The sequence below is a fragment of the Ambystoma mexicanum genome, chromosome 9 (assembly GCF_040938575.1).
Source record: "Ambystoma mexicanum isolate Mex_15411 chromosome 9, UKY_AmexF1_1, whole genome shotgun sequence".
NCBI classification, from domain to species: domain Eukaryota; kingdom Metazoa; phylum Chordata; class Amphibia; order Caudata; family Ambystomatidae; genus Ambystoma; species Ambystoma mexicanum.
In genome coordinates this window covers 229381024-229399610 of record NC_090931.1, presented here as the reverse complement: position 1 = coordinate 229399610, position 18587 = coordinate 229381024, and the positions used below count along the sequence as shown (strand labels likewise).

General features: G+C 46.2%; 1 protein-coding gene across 3 annotated transcripts in view; it reads left to right on the top strand.

The window, feature by feature from the left end:
- The window catches only part of LOC138487895 (NXPE family member 1-like), an 852485-nt gene that overhangs the window by 225339 nt on the left and 608559 nt on the right, over window positions 1-18587 (top strand). The window lies entirely within an intron of this gene.

Genomic DNA, 18587 nt, shown 5'->3' with positions numbered 1-18587 from the left:
ATGTTGCATGCATTGGGTGTGTGTTTGTGTGTAGTTTGGCTAGCCCAAAGGTCTGTATAGTATTTGAGAGGTGTGTTGGAGGGGAGCGGGATGGTTAGTACATTGTGAATTCTTAAAGTTCTTCAAGGTGGCTAGTCTTCACAGTTTATCTTGATGTTTTGCAAGGCTGAGATGTGACACAAGGCTAATCAGATTAGAGGCCACATCTCCCTCTCTAAATGGGCTGACCTCGCCTCATCCCCCTCAACCTCTTCTTCCAAACTCCTCCTCCTTTGGTGACCAACATACACCTCGACTCTCTTGAATAATCCACCTCTTAGTTCTGGGTCCTCTGTGACTCCCTATCTCTCTCACTATTCTTCCTTCCGGCCTGACTCACTTTGCCGGTCACACTCTTGATACCCTCATTTCTGATGACATCGCTATCTCTATTCCCGTCACCATGGCCCTCTCCTGGTCTGACAACTCTTTCCTTTCCTTCAGCCTGGGGCTCCTCGGCCCACTATCCGAGCCACCCCCAGCACTACCAGCTTCCTTCACTGTCATTCGAAAGATGAAGTGTGTGTCAGTCACTTCAGACTCTCACTCTGACTCTGTCCTTGCTAACCTGCACCTCGTCATCTCTAACACCCTTGACATTGTTGCCCCTGCCTTGAGGATCCACCATAAACCCTGCCTCCATGAACAGCTGGTACGACTCCGATCTAGCCTCTCTGAAACGCAAGTGCAGAGTTGCTGAACAGAAGTGGCAGACCTTGGGCTTATACTCTGACAAGCCAGCCTGCCGCCTGCTTAATATCGCTTCACTCCGCTCCAAGAAGCGGGCCCGCATCCAAGCCTGCATCTCTGGAACCACTAACACCAGAGCCGAACCTTTCAAAATCTGCAAGGAACTTGCCCATCAAGTTGCAGTTTCTACCTCTCTCCTTCCTTCCCAGGCTCTCTGCACTGCCTTGGCCTCCTATTTCACATCTGAAACTCAGGACATACTGTCTTCACAATCCTCTACCCCCATCTTCACCCCCATCTGCACTCCCACACCTGCTCTCCTGCCTCCCTTGGTCCCCCTCCTCTCACCCCCCCGTCACTCTCCTCTCCCAGCCAGATGAGGTCTCTAAAGTGGTCCGCTCTATGAAGGCCTCCTCCAAACAGGTGTCCCCCTGCTCCTCCAGAACCATTAAGGAGATCTCCCCTCTCGCCCGGCTCTTTCTGACTTCTGTAACCACTCCATCGCCACTGGCTTTCTCTCTATCCCTCAAGCACTCCCTTGTGCACGCTCTCTTACAAAAAGCTGTCTGCTGACCCCTCCTGCCTGTTAACTATCACCCAATTTCCACTTCCCCTTCGTGGGCAAACTCCTGGAGAACTTGGTCTACCCCCAACTGATGCTCCACACTGATCTTGTTGATTGCCTTCATGACCATCGATCTGGATTTCGGGCATCCAGACGCACAGAAACTGCTCTACTGAACAACCGTGAAACCATGCTCACAAATCTCGACTCCAACTCTCCTGCTGTTCTCATTCTCCTTGACCTCTCCTCTGCCTTTGACACGGTCAACCATTCTATCCTCATAAAATGACTCTGACACACCCTTAACATCACTGACCCGGCACTGGATTGGCTGACCTCTTTCCTCACTAACCACCCTTACCAGCTGCAACTGGGCCCTTTCTCCACTATCACCCTCTCTACCTGTGGCGTCCCCCAGGGCTCTATCCTATCACCATGGCTCTTTAATATCTATCTCGCCCCTCTTACTTAGCTGATCTCCTCCTTCTCTCCTCGTTTCCAGTGTTATGCCGATGACACACAGCTTTCCTTCAAACATCCATCTACTTCCCCCTCTTCCTCCTCTCTCATCCCTGACTGCCTGTCCGCTATTCAGGCATGGTGTGCAGCCAACAATCTGTCTCTATGCCATTAAGACTGAGATCCTCTTCATCTGGAAACCTATGCCCTCTTTTCCTCCTACCCTCTGGCCACCCTATTTGGGCCATCTACTCCCACCTTCTTGTGAGGCCAAAAACCTCAGGGCCATCTTCGATTACGCTCTCTCCTTCACCCCTCACATCATGGACCTTACCAAGAAGTCTCACTTCCAGCTCCACCTCGTCAGAGACATTCTTCCTTTTCTCACGTTCCCTCTGAAGCTCAATGTCTCCAGAACTCTGGTCCTCTCCAGGCCGGGCTACTGCAACAGCCTCTTTTCAATCTCCCTCTTTCCTCCCTTTGCCCCTCCAGCTAATCCAGAATAGGGCTGCAAGACTTATCCTTGGCCTCAAGCCCAGGGACTGCATCTCTCTAGCGCTAACATCTCTCCACTGGCTCCTGGTGGCTTCAAGGATCAAATTCAAAACCCTCTGCATCATCTACAATGCCTTCTGGGGCCTGGGAACACGCAATCTCCAACTTTCCATCCCTAAATACTCCCCTGCTAGAGCTCTGTACTCCTCTAACTCCAACATTTTGACTTTCAAATGCTTCTCCAAGCAGAGAGTGGTGCAGGTCTCTCTCCTTGGCTGGTGCCTCCCTCTTCCCAGTCAATACCAGCACCAACACCCCCAACCCCTGCACTGCCCTTGCGGACCCCTGCTTGGCAGCTTCACATCCAACCCTGCACTAGGATTTAGCCTGCGGTTCTCCTCCTTGGCTCCACTTAGCACTCCACTCCCGTGCTCTCCTCCAGCCCTTGTCCACTCCTCTGCTCACACCCTCCTTCCATCCCCTGCACTTCTCAATGCATTTGCATGCCTGAATGCCACAAGGCCTAGTAGGACCACAATTGTATATTTACTTTTTTTGCCATCGTTATTCCGCCTGTTCCCTTCCCATTTAGGCTTCTTGCACTTTGAAACACAATTCTGTTGTATAAGCGCCTTACAAATGCTCCATAAAATAAATTCTATCTAGATGTGACTCAATGAGAATCTTCACAATTCTATCTCGATGTGACGCAAAACTAATCTTCAAAATTCACTCTAAAGTGGTGCATGCTAATCTTCACAATTCGGTCTACATTTGTGACGTCAGGCTAGTCCATAGAACTCTACCCCTCCCAAAACTGGCGAAATGCAAACTGTTGCCGACTAATACAAATGGCAAGATGCAAAATATGGCTGAGTAACACATAGGATGGATGCAAGCAAAAAAAAAAAAAAAAGCAACTTGACAGCTTTTCAGGGAAGATGAAGTGGATGTGCTGCTGTTGGATGCTGAAGCAGTAGAATCTTTTAGTTGGCTTTTTTTAGGTCAAGGAAGAAATGTTATAGTTGAGTGGGAATGTTAACTGTTGCGCAGCTGCACACTTTAGCTCAAAGGGCTGTGAATGTTCCTTAATACGTGAGGGAGTGGGGACTGGATGTTTTCTGCTGGCATAGATGGCAAAGACACTCTCTTGCACTACCGTGATGCTTGCCATATGCTGAGGAGTCTGTCAGAACACTACCTGCCTGATTCACAGAGCGTTTTCCAATGGGACTGCCCAATTATTAAAACACTTCTGTGAATTGACCCCTTTGTGTATATTTCAATGCATCAGTTCCATGCCACAAGCCTCTTTCAAGATACACATGAATTAGAAAAAATAGCTTGCATGTTCCTCACTTTGTAATTTTCTTCTAATCGTTTAAGTATTGGTCAATCTAATCGCTCCGACAGCCGTAATCCGTTTGAAGTATTCAACAACCTGCCTGGTCTGTTACTTGAATTTTATATCCCTAAGCTGTCTAGGATGGGGGGCGTGGCCTGGTCTCATGTAGTAGGACCTGCTTTGCCTGCACTCCCACTACGATCCTTCCATTGATCCGAATTTCGCAGTTTTGATGAAAAGTGAGAGTTCTTGTGGATCCCTCACCTTAACACTGAAGATGGAGAGCTACCCGAGCCACATCCCGGGTGTAAGACTGGTGCCTGATTGCCCAGGGAGAGACTGTGTCGGGACCCGAGTGGGGAGAACCAAGATGGCGATTGCTTCCCTTTGGCGGCATTAAGTGAGCCACAGTTCCTAGTTATGCCTGTGGGACGAGTGCTGCTGCTGGAGAGGGGCGAGTAGAGAAGCTGCGAGATCACTGCTGAGTCATAACTCAATGAATGAGGAGTTTCTGTGACACCTGATCAAACTCCCTGGATGGCACTGGACAGCGGAGACTGCAGGAAACTGGTAGCTGCTGTGGCTAGGTTTGACCGGAGCTCCAGATAACAGAAGAACGCCTGCCGTGACATTTATGGACTGCGGCAATCAAGATACTGAGGTGAGCGAGCTGTACCTGGCCAGTGCGCGAAAGAGGTTGGAAGCAGAGGACTGCCAGCTCTGTGAAAATGACTATGACTGATAACTATACAAATAAGCAATAACTGTTGCTGCAAACACGGAGGCGTTGCACGACTCCCTCCTCTGCTCTGGCCCTGCTTAGCAGTTGCACGATCCCTGGATACATCACTTGACATTCTGAACCACAGAACATTGCTTTCAGGACACGTGCGCCTTATGTGATTATCCATGCACTGAGGAAGACATTTCATGGAGAACTAATGCACAGTGAGACATTGACTGTGCTGGCCTCTGTTTGCTAAGCCCTCCTGTCCCCAGTGGAGGTGAATATGTGGAGTAACACAAGTGTAGCTGCTTTTGGTGCCTGATCCTATTAGGTTTGGACCCTTGTAGCACAACTCAGACCTTAATTTCTGGACTAGACCTGGATGCAAAGGCCAGCAGGCGATACCATACATATCATCCCTATTGTAATTGCCAATACTGTACACTCTTACAGTCGCACTCTTACACTCGCTGACAAATCACATTGATTGGAATATTGTCACTAGTGCAAATTGCTGACTATGGACCTCATTACGACTGTGCCTGTCTGGTAACAACGGCCCCGGTAAACCTACCGGCACTGTTGTTACTGGACTGGCACAGTACAACCTTGTGGGCGGGTGCTGTCCCGCCCACCAGTGTCAGATCTGGAGGGTGGATTGGCAATCGCCCGCAGAGTTTCACAAAAGCACCGGCACCGTTATTAACGGTGCCTGCGCTTCTGTGGTCCCCATTCCCATTGAGTCCTATGGGACTCAAATGGAAATGGGGATTTACAATTTACTGGTGCCTGACTTCCAGGAACGCTGGGGTTGTAATCCCGTTGTGTTACCGGCAAGCTAGGCGCCTGTAAATATTGCATGTCTGGCAGCAATCCGCCGGCAGCACCGGCAGGGTTACCGCCGGACTTGTAATGAGGCCCTGTGTCTCCTACTAAGAACAAACGCAAGGGCCCAACCATGGACTTCTTTGACCCCACGAATCCCTGACCCTATAGTGGGGGCAACATCAGCTGAGGCCCAGGTGCCATGACCTGACTTGCAGGAGGACAAAGTGCTGGCAGCTATAGCTGCATTACGATCCTCCCTGGGAAACAAAATGGAGGAGGCGAAGATCGATGTTCAACTTCTTCGCCTGGACGTGAGATCACTTGCGGAAAGGGTAACGACCGCAGTGTCACTACTAAATGACAGTCACCACTACTGCGGACCTGGTCGCCTGGATGAAAACACCAGAAAATAGAAATAATATTTTTGAGAGGTGAGGACGTGGAGGGCTGTTTACGTCGGAATAACGTCTGGGTGCTGGGAATTCCAGAAGGCACTAAGGGCAGGGATCTGACGACCTACATTGAGAATTTGTTTCTTTAGGAAATGGGCCCCAGGAAATTGTCGCAAGGATTCACAGTGGAACTAGCACACCATTCGATCTAGAAGAGACCCCCACTCAGGTCGCGCCCGATAATAAACAGAATATTACATTTAAGGACTTGGAAGTGCTCCTTCAGTTTTCAAAAGACAGAGGGAAAATACAGAGAAATGACTCTAATATCGCTATATATCCAGACTATGCTCCCCTTGTGCAACAACAGAGGAATCGATTGGTCCGAGCCAGGCTTAAAGTATTTTACAATGGGAAGGCACACTTTTTTGAGAGCCCAGAGGCAGTGTCCATGTGGATGGAACACAATAACTTGCATACAGACAACTGCAGAAGTCTAAGATGGGGGGCTTAGATCCTCTCGGAGATGGATCACTAATAGGCGCCAGACTCTGTTGAGACTTGAAGATTCCTAGTTGGGACTGCGAACTGGCCATTTGGACTACATGTGGCCCTGGCTATTACTTGTGTGTCTCATCACAGGAATGCATGTATGTGGGAAGCAGCACTTGGGGAAACATACTTTTTGAAAACCGATCTGTGAAGGTACTTGCTATCTGCCGCTGAACCTGACATTTAGTGAGGGCGGGCAGCATTGCCTACTGGGTGCTGACCTGACGACCCGACCTATATGGATCGTTGCATCAAACTGTTGCCGGCTTACTGAACTGGTGCCTGGCGATAATGCCATCTTGGTCAGGTACTGGTTTGTCCGAACAGGAGGATCCTATTGGACATTTACATCACATTACATTAAATTATTTGTAAGGCGCAAACAAGGGGCCCAGAGGCATACAGGCGCCAAGTGATCAGAAAAGCGGGTTCAGAAAGCTAACAGGGGGCAAGCCACCAGCTTATCTAAACAGATGTGTTTTGAGATGTTTTTTGAATGCTTCCAAAGTAGGACAGTTTCTTAGATCCAAAGGTAATGCATTCCATTTGGCCGGGCCAGCTGCCCAGAATGCCCCCCTTCTCACCAATTCAAGGTTTTCGGAATTTGCAAAAGTTTGTCATCATTATAGCGGAGGGAGCACACTACTGGTTTGCTTTTTAGTCTGTCAGCAATGTAACCCGGGAATTATCCATTAAGGGATCAATATGTAATCGTGAGCAGCCGAAAATCTATCCTCTCTACAGTAGGAAGCCAATGTAGTAGTTTTCTCACCTAAGACACATGTGCATACTTTTGCATCCCTGTGATCGGTCTAATGGTACTATTCTGCACCACTTGTAATTTGGCAGGTTCAGTTTTTCCTACCCCTACAAGAAGCGAGCCACAATAATCAATTTTAGATGAAATGATGGCTCGGGCAATCATTTCACAGCCATTTTGAGGTAAAAAAAGGGCGGATATGCGGTAGGAGCCTAATAAAATAGGCTGATCCCGAGACCAGACTATTAACCTGAGCAGACATGCTCAGGGTTTGATCAAGAGTAACTCCTAATATTTTTATTTTTATCTTTCGTGGGAATATCGTGATTCACGATGCAGAAAGATTCATACATTGTTTGTGCCCCGCGTTCAGGGGCTTTTAAACATTTTTTTAAATACCCTTGGAGTGAGATGATATAGCTTGCGAGGTGACCCTAGTTGGGTGGAGTTTCCTGTCACAAAATAAACATGATGGTGGGCCTCATTACGAGTCCGGCGTTAACCGAGGCGGTAAAACCGCCTGGTTAACGCCGGACTCGTATTACCATTTCGCCTCCGTGATTCCCGGAATTACCGGGGCATTACAACCCCGGTTTTCCGGGAATCACGGAGGCGGAATGGTGTAAATCCCCATTCCCATTGAGTCCTATGGGACTCAATGGGAATCGGGATCATGGAAACACCGGCAGCATCTTGTAATGCTGCCGGTGTTTCCTCGTCCGCCTGCAGGCAGGCGGTGTTAAACCCGCCAGGTCAGACCTGGCGGGAACATCACCTCCCGCCTGCAGGGGTCGGGATCAGGCGGTCCGGAAACAACGGTGGCGGCGGGTTTACCGCCACCGTTATTTCCGGACCGCCACGGTCGTAATGAGGCCCGGTGTCTTGTGTGCTGGCCATGGAAACAGAACTGCCATTTGTACTCTGCTAAGAGGTAGGATGCGCCTACCACGCTCTATGATATGCCTGCATGATGTTAGATGTAATAGGCAATGGCAGAAATTAGGTTACTGACATGGAATATGAGGGGCCTTGGCACTTATACGCGCAGGAACCGGGTGAAATCATACTTACACCGAAAAAAGATATCCATAGCTCTCCTTCAAGAGACGCACCTGACCATAGAGTAACAGGACGTGATTACAAACCGCTGGGGTGGGACTGTCTTTGGGGCTCCAAATTCTAAATGTGCTATGGGGGTGCTCATAAGGGTTGCTGATTATCTCCCATTCCGACAACTGGACCTAGATAAGGATGCAGAAGTCTGATACATATATTTTCTGGGGCTACCTTGGCAACACAGAAGTATCAATCGTAAATTCTTATTTCCCTAACCATATGTTACCATCGCACGCTTGTGCATTGTGCACACGGATTGCCCCCAAATGAGAGGCGTTTTTCATACGGGGAGGTGATTTTAACTGTGTATGTGAAACAATGTTAGACAGATCTGCTCCCCCTCAGGGTGGCCCACCACTGGCTACTATCGCCTTGAACAAAATGACCACTGATCTGGACCTAGTATATGTTTGGAGGGAACTTCATCCTGGGGCGAGAGTACTCCTATTACTCATCACCACATAGGTTATTTAGCAGGATTGACTATGTGTTTGTGGGGACAGGCCAACTAGCCAAATATATTAGGGAGGAGTTTATGGGCCGCACAATATCTGATCACTCTCCCCTATTGATCACATGGGACACCCCTTGCTGTATGCCTACCGTAGCCCTATCAGATCCCCTCTTCAGAGAACAATGTTGTGTACTGCTGGGCACCTTTTTAGAAAACAACATCGGTAGCGTGGACAGTTGGGGGGATGGTTTGGGAAACTCTGAAAGTAGTAACCAGGGGAGACGTTATTGCTGGTGCTGGGGGCATTCGTAGGAAGCTGAAGGAGGAATTAGAAACTCTGGAAGCTAAAGTAAGCAAACTTGAGAGGTTATGCTCTGATAAGCAATTGGCCGAAAGCAAAATTAAGAAGTCCAGATATCAGTGCCTAACGGCAAAGGGAGAGACTGTCAAAGTTTGACTATGCCACCCGAACAACACGCGCACACACTGAAGGAGACGGGTCTGGGAAATTACTAGCTTTTCTATGCAAGCGGGAGCAATCTAGAACACTGACTACAAAGATACATGACGAATGCGGGACCCTATGGCAAGCCCAGGGGGCGATTAACAATGTATATGCAGACTATTATGCCAAATTGTATCAAAATGAGCTACAGCCTTTTAAATTACAGGAGCCGAATGAAGCAATAGCCCCTCTCTCCACGGGCAAAATGCTGGAAAGCGATGGCCTCCCTGCTGAGTTTTAGAAAATGTATCCATCCACCCTAGCTCCCAAACTATTAAAAGTATTTGAGGAGGCTTTTAACACAGGTATACTTCCAAGCACTATGCAGGAAACTCGGAGGCGTGACTTAATATAGGGGGCTCCACCTATTTTTTATTTTATTTTGCATTTTTAAAGCGCTCACACAGCCCGCGGGCATCGAGGCGCTGTTACAGGTATTGTTTTTTTTTTTTTTTAATTGCATAATTCTTTTTTTGTTAATCTTAGTTGCGTATTTATAACGCGCTTAAACACCCAGAGGTTTCTAAGCGCGGACCCAGGGATCGAACCTGTGTTGCTTCGTGTCGTCTTGCTTCCAAGGCGCGCACGTTGCCGTTAAGGTATCCTCCTGGGGCGATCTCGTCTCTTTGTATGCAGACAATGTATTACTCTACTTATGCCAACCACAGCATAACCTGCCACTGATTTTAGAGGTACTGGATTACTCTACTAGACTGTCACGGTTCTCTTTCAACAGACGGAAATCGTGCCTTTTTCCTCTAGCTGGACTGTGAGGGGTAGATGTGGCTGAATTGCCTGAGTTGGGTCTTAGATGGGAACCACACTTGTTTAAATACTTGGGCATACAAATTGCACATTCCCCCGTAGATATGCCAACACTCAACAAAAGACTGACAGTGGAGGGCATTAAAAAGTCGATGCCATTTTGGTCTCGTCTACCATTATCTCTCATGGGTAGGGTTGCCATATCTAAAATGATCATTCTCCCCAGACTCCTATATGGTTTTACCAATGTACTTTTTACATAGACACCTCCTTCTTTCGCAACCTTGAAGGCATACTCCGAGACTTTCTGTAGGGACCAAACAGACACAGACTGGCAGTCACTGTTCTGTCTCCACCCTATGAAGAGGGAGGAGTTCAACTCCCACGCTTGGAGATCTATTACCTGGCTGCCCAGTTAAGCTTTATTACAAAATCCCTGTCAGACAAAACCACATCTGAACATGAACTGCTCAGCACATTGGTGAGACCCGCTTGGCTCAGGGAGGCCTTATGGTTCCCAAAAGATTGGAAAGAATTTAAACCCTTGGCATTAAATGTGGGTAGGTGGATCTGGTTTAGAACATTAAATTTACTTCGACTTCAACACCCTTTCTCTTCCAATATTCCAATCCTTGCAGTCACATGCAGCAACTTAGATGAACTAAAAGAAGCTGGATGCTGGGAACAGGTAAGCATAACCACCTGGGGGGACAGGTACGATAATGGAACATTCAGAGATTTGACTAGCCTAATCCAACGGGAGGGATTACCCAAAGGACATTTCTTGAGTTGCATGAGTGGTGAAAGCTGCCAAGCGCAGTTTGAGTGAATGGCTTGCTGAGCCGCAAGCAAATGCTTTTCTGACACTAATGTATTCACTGGAAGATGGTTGGAGACCTGTGTCTAGATTATATAAATGCTTGTTAGAAGGAGCTAATGTTTAATCCATGAAGTTGAAGACGCGCTGGGGGTTGATTTTGGCCTAGATATTACAGATAGACATTGGACACTGGCGCTGAGTTTTGTTAAGAATGTTTCCCGCAATGCTAGATTCAGGCTCATACAAGTCAATGTGCTTCATCGCACATATATGACCCCCTCTAGATTCGAGAAGTTCAAAAAGGAGGCACCCTCTACTTGCCCCTGGTGTCATCAAGATGACACCCACCTTATGCATATGCTGTGGGCATGTGCTGTAGTGCAGCGTTTTTGGTCCCAAATTAGTCAGACTTGTGAGGAGGCTGGGATAAAAAGACATAACTGCAATCCACTCGAATATCTATTGGGTATATATCCCAGATTGAGCAAGTACAAGCATGTCACCAAATTCATGGATTTAGCATGTATAATAGCCAAACGATGCCTGGCTATGACATGCAAGTCAAAGAAGGGCCCTTAATTTGAAGTATGGTTTAGAGAATGTGCACGTTGGTGTGACGCAGACACAATTGCATGGTATGGAGCGATACAAGCACATGGTGGGGATGTAACGCTTAACTTTGAAGCCTGGAAAGCCCTTAAAGACTGTTTTCTATCCCTCGGATGATAAACCACCATGAATCCCTCCCCCTATCGGACACGATTTCTATTAATTAACTCTGTTAACATTTACATGGCATAGTCTGGCCTGCTCCCCCCTATATTGAGGGGATTGATAAGGACTTCCTATTTGCACTGGACTCACTGTGACTCTAACGACGACTAGCATTGTGGGTTTTAAATGGATAAAGCATTGGGTATGGTTTAAAATGTTATGGTTATATGTATTGGTTGAATTGTCAATGTTGATAGCGATACTAGATACTGCTGGTGAACTTAGTGATGATATATCCTTTAAACGTCATGCAATGTAACGAAACATTTTCACCAATAAACACATTTCTTTTTAAAAATAATCTTTTTTTTTTTTAAGCTGTCTGGGCTCCTCCATCAGGCAGTGGCAAACACTTAGTCACTTTGCATTATTGGGTGGTGGTGGAGCACCTATAATATAATGTATAGTTTGCATTTGTTCTTAAGTAACAAACATTATGGCATTAATGAAACCCTTTCAGCCAGATCAGTGTGATGTTGTGAGGGCAGGCCTCAGCACTGGCCCTTTAGAGCCAGAGGCACGGCACGGGACAAGGAATCCATGTGGGAGGAGGGAGAAGGGGCGAAACTGATGGGGAGGAGTCATTGTAATGGAGATGGATAGAAGATGAATAAAGATTAAGTGATCCCTACATAAGTGTATTCCTTTACTTGACATCACCGATCAGTGCCAGTAGCATGTACTGTATGCCATTTACATTTTAATAAAAGAAAAGCCGTTTACTTGTATACTTTATTAACATTTTTATAACATGTGAAAGACAAAAACATTGTCATAAATTAACCAATAAACATCAAATAGACAACGTGTCCACATATTTATGCAGTTATTATAAGAAGTAGAAAAGACGAGGAAAAGAAAGAGCAGACAGGAAGAGAGAAAGAAAAAGAAGGAACAGAAAAAAATACATGTAAAAGCAAAAGGGGAAATTCATACATACAATTCATTAAAGATATTCCTTATAGCACAATATTTGTCCTTTTTTTTCAACCTCTGATAATTTACCTCCTCTGTACTTCAAAGATTGTCTAAATCCTGCAACCAGCCATCAATTGAAGGCTTAGCATCACTCTTCCAGCATTTCAAAATCTGTTTCTTAGCTATCAAAAATGCCCTATAATACCAAAAGAGCTGGCCGACAGAGAGCTAAACACCAGCCGGAAATAAGCCTAACACAAATAACAAAGGAGTGCGAGGAAGAAATGAATCTAAGGGAAGCGCCATATGCCGCAGGGCTTCCTCCCAAAAGCATATATGAATACCATATGCAAACCAGTACCAACATCTGACTTAGAGTTCCAACATGTATCCTCTTGCACAAGCTTGCAACGCTTCATTTTGAAGGCGTCCAGTAAATACCATGCACAACCCTTTGCTGGGTGAACCCCAAATCCAAGTCAACTTTGTATCTGCATGGTCCGGCACAAATAAGACTCAAATCTCCCTCCAAAAAAACAGAACCCAATTCCTGCGCCCAATTAGCCCTATCTTGTTCAGTTGGAATGCTACTGCTCACCTAGGCTATACGTTTATATAGAGTAGAAGCCGATAGAGGTGTACTCTTAGAAAAATGCATTATTGGGAGACACTATGTAATGAGGCAATTAAAGGTGCAAATACATTTGCAAGAACATCACAGAGGATACGATAACGGCAATCCTCCGATCCATGTAGCTTATATTTAAACCTAAGACACTGAAATGAGAGCATCAAAACTCCATTGTGTAACTGTCCCAGACGCCAGATGCCAGCAGACTGCCAAGAGCGCCACAAGAGGGTATGATTATTAAAACGTAATGCTGAGTTTCACCAAATTGATGTTTCCAAACTCAGTAGATATTTAACCCCAGAGCTTTCACAACATTTCTTCCCATCTTTCAGGATATGTCTGATAAACGGTGTGTATTTATCTGCAGCAGTCCTTTTTTCCATGCTAAGAAGGCAGTCCAAGCGGACTAGTTGCACCACGTTCTTCTCTATGTTAACCCAATTCGGGCAGCTAGCAGAGTCCTCTCTTAACCAGAAATGAAAGGTGCGTAAAGCGAATGCTCTATGGTATGAGACAATATCAGGGAAACCAAAACCACCTAAGCATACTGGTTTCATAAGTATAACCATTGGGATCCTGGATCTACCCCCTCGTCCCGAAAATTTCGCAGAACTTTTAATGTCACGCAGTAAATCACCCATCAAAGGTAGAGGAAGCATACTAAACACATAAAGCAGCTTTGGAAGCAGTGTCATCTTTATTACATACATTTTACCCCATAACGTTAGATTCAACCTTCTCCACTTCAAACATAAGACTGCTATCTCTGTAAGTTTGATTTGAATATTGGCGGCAAATAAGCAGCTAAGACGCCTAGAAATTTGAATTCCCAGATACACAAAATCATTATCTGCCTAACTATCCCGTTCAACTCCAAAAAGATATCTGTGACACGACCGAAATTGGAAAGATCAATGTTTTAGATACATTGATTTTATAATCTGAAATTTTTCCAAAATGAGTCAGTGTTAAGATTAATTCCTTAAAGGAAGGCTCAGGATCGGAAGCAAAATTAAGTCATCTGCATTGACTTCAGAGGTGCTGTTACCCACCAGGATTCCTTTTATACCAACATTTCCCCTGATCGCAATAGCCAGAGGCTCCATAAAAAGATCAAACAAAAGTGGGGACAAAGGGCAACCCTGCCTTGTCCCCCGATAGATTTGAAAGTGATCTGATAAGCAACCATTTACTATAGCCCAAGCCTCTGCGTCCTTGTAGAGGGCTGCAAAGAGCTTCAAGAAACGAGGGTCACTCTTATTCGTACTTGCCGGAGAAACACCCAGCTAACCCTGTTGAATGCTTTTTCCGCGTCAAAGCTGATTACAGCATAGAGGTCGAATGAGTTACTCTTAAAATGTACAACATCCAATTGTTCCCTTAAGTTTTCATAACTATTCCTACCAATGATGAAGCATGTTTGTTTTTGATGGATTAATTTCAGGAGCAGAAGGTTAATCCTTACCGCATAAATCTTTGGTAAGAGTTTAACATCTGCATTCAAAAGAGATATCGGTCTATATTTACTGCAAATTGAGTGATTCTTGTGCGGTTTTGTAATCACTGATATTACTGCGGTCATCTTGGTATCAGCCACCTGCTCAGAATCAATGATCTCTTTGAAAAGTTCAACTAGGAATGGTGCGAGCAGGGAGCTAACTCAATAGGAAACCCATCTGGTCCTGGACATTTACCAGGTGCCAGTCCCATAACATCTATAATTTCCTGTGCTATAATTTCATTTTCCAGGCAAACTTTATCGTCAATGTTTAACTTAAGAAAATCAGTTTAATAATGCAGTCAAGACAGCAGCTGGCAGTCAGGAGTTAAGTGACTAGAAGTGATTCTTGTTTTTCCTGGATCCTTTAAATGCGTTACAAAATGGTGATAAGAGTAGAAAGCAAAGATGTGTTGTAGTGCTGCAGGAAGCGGACCTCATTTTACGTTTGAGCATGCTAGGATATTGTAATTGCTCGAACACAAGGCATTTGAAAAGTCCGAAATATACGTACTACCCTCCCATCCTTTTGAACATTTGCAAGCCTACATAGATCTGCATGCCAATTCAATAATGCAATTTTGTATGTTTAAATAGTACTCCTCTTTAGTTTGAAGCACTTGCCCCCTTAGGTTAATGTTGCCTTTGTAAGTCATCTGTTTTCATGGATCTGTGTGATTTTTCCGTTGTGGAAAAGTCAGCGACGGAAAAGTTTGCATGAGAAATGTGCGAACCACAAAAGGTTTGCACATTTCCCATGCGAACACGCTTTAAAGCCCCTCCAAACCCACACCCCCACCCCACACCCTTAACACACCCACACCTCCAACATACCCAAACCCTACTTACCTTTCCTTCACACTGTCTCCCTGCAGCGCCAGTTCCCTTTCACTTCCGTGATCAGGAACCGGCAACGCAGGCTCCTTTTCTTTTTTTTTGTTTTTGTGGAAGCTGCAGGGATCTGGTTGTTCAAGCAGCAACTTCATTCAACAGTAGGTCTGCATACCCTACTGTTCCACAAGACAGGGATTATAAGAGATTGGACGCAATGTCAAAAAAGGTCTTTTCCGCGTGTAGCATGGCACTTAAATCCATTAATGCTACTTGTACGCTCGCAAGATTCAGCCATACACTTTGGGAGTGTGCTTCATCAGCGGCTGACTGTCTCCCCGAAGGAGAAGAAAGGGAAGCTTTTCTGAACATCATTAAAGATGGTAAAGATGCAATGTGCGAATTCCTTCAAACTGGCATTGATTCTGCTGACAGTATCAGCAGGGCCATGGCGGCAAGTACTACAATCCGCTGATTCTTTGTGGGTGCAAAAGTCTGGTTTTGCTCCAGATGTACAGGCCCGACTTTTGAATATGCCCTTTGACGGCTCTTCTTTATTTGGTAAGAAGGCTGATGACAGCCTAGAGAAGTTACAAACATCCAAGGCAGCAGCAAAATCCCTTGGAGCTGCAATCCGTCAAACTCCCTATCGCCCCTCAGGAACCTCTTGGAGAGATAGGTCCTTTCGTTTTTATTCCGCATTCGGAAAAGGCAGAGGACAGCCGGCTCAAAGAGGCCAAAAGAAATTCACCTGAGGTGGACGGGTTAAAAGTACAAAAGCCGCAGCAGCAGCAGGTGCCTCTTTACCCTCGGCATCTGCATCAGCTGCCTCTAAACCACTCTGAGGACTCTCCTCACAAGACACCAGTAGGGGGCAGGTTAACTCAACATCTGACGGAATGGCAGGCTATTACGTCAGATGCTTGGGCATTGGAGACAGTTGCCCAAGGTTACTGCCTGCCTTTTCTACGCACCCCTCAGAGTCATCCACCGGGGAACAACTCTTTGAAGTTTACAGATCCGCTCCTTTTGCAGGAGATTCTAGACCTGCTGGAGAAAGGTGCCATAGAACCGGTACCTGTAGCGGAGAGGAACAAGGGTTGGTATTCCCCCTACTTCTTGATACCGAAGAAGGATGGAGGACTGAGACCTATCTTGGACTTAGGAGAATTGAACAAATTCCTCAGGAAGGACAAGTTCAAGATGGTAATTCTCTCTCAGATCCTTCAGGCCCTCCAGCTTCAGGACTGGCTGGTATCTCTAGACCTTCAGGATGCTTATTTCCATGTGCCAATCCATCTCAAACACAAGAAATACCTGAGGTTTGCAATTGGCAACTCTCACTATCAATTTCGAGTTCTGCCATTTGGGCTGACCTCCGCCCCGAGGGTCTTCACCAAGCTAATGTTGGTAGTGGCTGCAAGTCTAAGGAGGGAAGGGATCCACGCCTACCCCTACCTAGACGATTGGTTGATCAGAGCTGTATCTTCGGAAACAAGCTCAGATCCAACTAGATTATGTCTGCCACTTCCTTCACAAACTGGGCTTCTCCCTCAATTTAAAGAAGTCACAGATGATACTATCACAGATACTCCAGTTCATCGGAGCGGTCCTGGACACTTCCCTGGGGAAAGCCTTGCCACCAGAGGTGAGGGCTCAAGATATTCTGCAGATGGTCACCAAGTTTCAAAATGCCCGTTTCCCAGCCTTCGACTTTTTGAGGCTGCTAGGCCTCATGGCATCCTTCATCTTCCTTGTGCCAGAGGCTCGCCTGAGAATGAGATCTCTCCAGTGGGCACTAAGAACTCAGTGGTCGCAATTCTCAGGAAAAATGACAGATTTCCTTCAGTTTCCGGACAAAGTGGCTCGAGAACTTCAGTGGTGGACCTGTCAGGAGAACATTTTGAAAGGAGAACTGTTTTGGCAACCATGGCCGGAGATAACAGTAGTCACGGATGCCTCACTCACGGGGTGTGGAGCCCATGCCAACGACTTGACCATCAGCGGTCGTTGGTCTCCAAATGTCCTAATAATGATGGACAATACAGTGGGCATGCACTACATCAACAAAAGAGGAGGTGTATGATCACTGCCACTGTGCAGAGAGGCAATGCAGCTCTGGTTTTGGGCAATTCAAGAAGTAATCTCTCTATCGGCAGTTCACTTAGCCGGAGAGAAGAACTTGACAGCGGATGCTCTGAGCAGGCAGAGCACAGTCTCTCACAAGTGGGAGACAGCTCAGGAAGTCCTTCAAGAGATCTTCGCCCTTTGGGGAACCCCTCAAGTGGATCTGTTCGCCACCAGTATCAACAGGAAGTGCGATCAGTTTTGTTCAAGGGAATTTCCCCCCGAGAGGAGCTCTAGGGGACACGTTCGTGGTAGACTGGGAGTTTCCACTTCTGTACGCGTTTCCTCCAGTCCCTGTCATTCCTCAGATGATCAGGAGGTTGAGAAGATTCCGGAAGACTATGATCCTAATTGCCCCAGACTGGGCCAGGAGAACGTGGTACCCGGACCTTCTGGACATGTCTGTCTGCCCTCCGATTCGCCTTCCACACAGAGAGGATCTTCTCTCGCAGAAGGGAGGTCAGGTTCTCCATCCAGACATCAAAACCCTCAACCTTCAAGCTTGGTTTGTGAAGGGTTGAGATACAAGGATTGGGACCTCCCAGATGACATCATGGAGGTGTTGCTTTCAGCCAGAAGGCCAGCAACAAAGACTTTATACCGCTGCCGTTGGAACAAATTTTGCAGCTGGTGTAGAGAAAAGAATATTGAACCCTTTTCAAGTGGTACACCAATGGTGTTATCCTTTCTACTCTATTTGGCGAATTCAGGTCTTCAAGTTGGTACGATCAAGGGCTACCTCGCAGAGCTATCGATCTTCAAGCGCACTGCAGAGGAGCCATCATATTTCAAATTACCCTTAGTAATAAAATTTCTGAAGGGGTTAACTAATGTCTATCCCCCAAGACCATTCCAAGTTCCCTTATGGGACTTAAATTTAGTCTTAAATTTCCTGATGGGTACTCCTTTTGAACCACTCCACTCTTGTTTGTTAAGATTTCTCACCCTTAAAACTGTCTTATTAGTGGCTTTGACATCTGCCAGGAGGGTGAGCGAATTACAAGCCCTATCTTGTAAACCCCCTCATACAATTTTTCACAAAGACAAAGTTGTCCTACAAGTGAAGCCTAATTTCCTCCCATAGGTGGTTTCTGAATTCCACATCACTCAGAAGATAACCTTGCCCTCTTTCTATCCTCCTCCCCATCCAGGGAAAGAGGAAGAGAGGCTACATAGGCTGTATCCAAGGTGAGCCTTGAGTTTTTATATCAGCAGACTTGCTAGGATTAGGTAAGCAGACCATCTGTTCATAGGTTACACAGGGCACAAATTAGGATTGCCAATCACAAAACAGAC